The sequence below is a fragment of the Nannospalax galili genome, unplaced genomic scaffold, assembly GCF_000622305.1.
Source record: "Nannospalax galili isolate Female #2095 unplaced genomic scaffold, S.galili_v1.0 scaffold743, whole genome shotgun sequence".
Classification (NCBI taxonomy): Eukaryota; Metazoa; Chordata; class Mammalia; order Rodentia; family Spalacidae; genus Nannospalax; species Nannospalax galili.
In genome coordinates this window covers 62113-62408 of record NW_008349552.1, presented here as the reverse complement: position 1 = coordinate 62408, position 296 = coordinate 62113, and the positions used below count along the sequence as shown (strand labels likewise).

The 296-nt window shown below is 31.4% G+C and overlaps 1 protein-coding gene across 1 annotated transcript in view; it reads right to left on the bottom strand.

Moving 5' to 3' along the window:
- The window catches only part of LOC103745104 (pleckstrin homology-like domain family B member 2), a 13214-nt gene that overhangs the window by 1859 nt on the left and 11059 nt on the right, over positions 1-296 (bottom strand). The gene's annotated exons all lie outside the window — the stretch shown is intronic.

Sequence of the window (296 nt, the reverse complement as noted above, 5' to 3'; positions counted from 1 at the left end):
TATGTATATATGTGTATGTGTGTGTGTGTGTGTGTGTGTGTATACACACATATATATGAAGAATGTACGTAATGAAACATAAAATAGAATATTTCAGGCTTAACAGTGGGAGGTCAGAACATCTGTGATAGAAAAGGATTTACTACTGTTACATGGACTTTGTTATATTTTAATATTTTTGCTGAGTGAATACCTTCCTTTCCCCAATAATGGTAAAAAGCTAGTTTGAAAAAATAGCCCAAACTATAGACTTGATGTATTTAGTTACATTTAACTTAGTCTTTCCCTAAGTGACT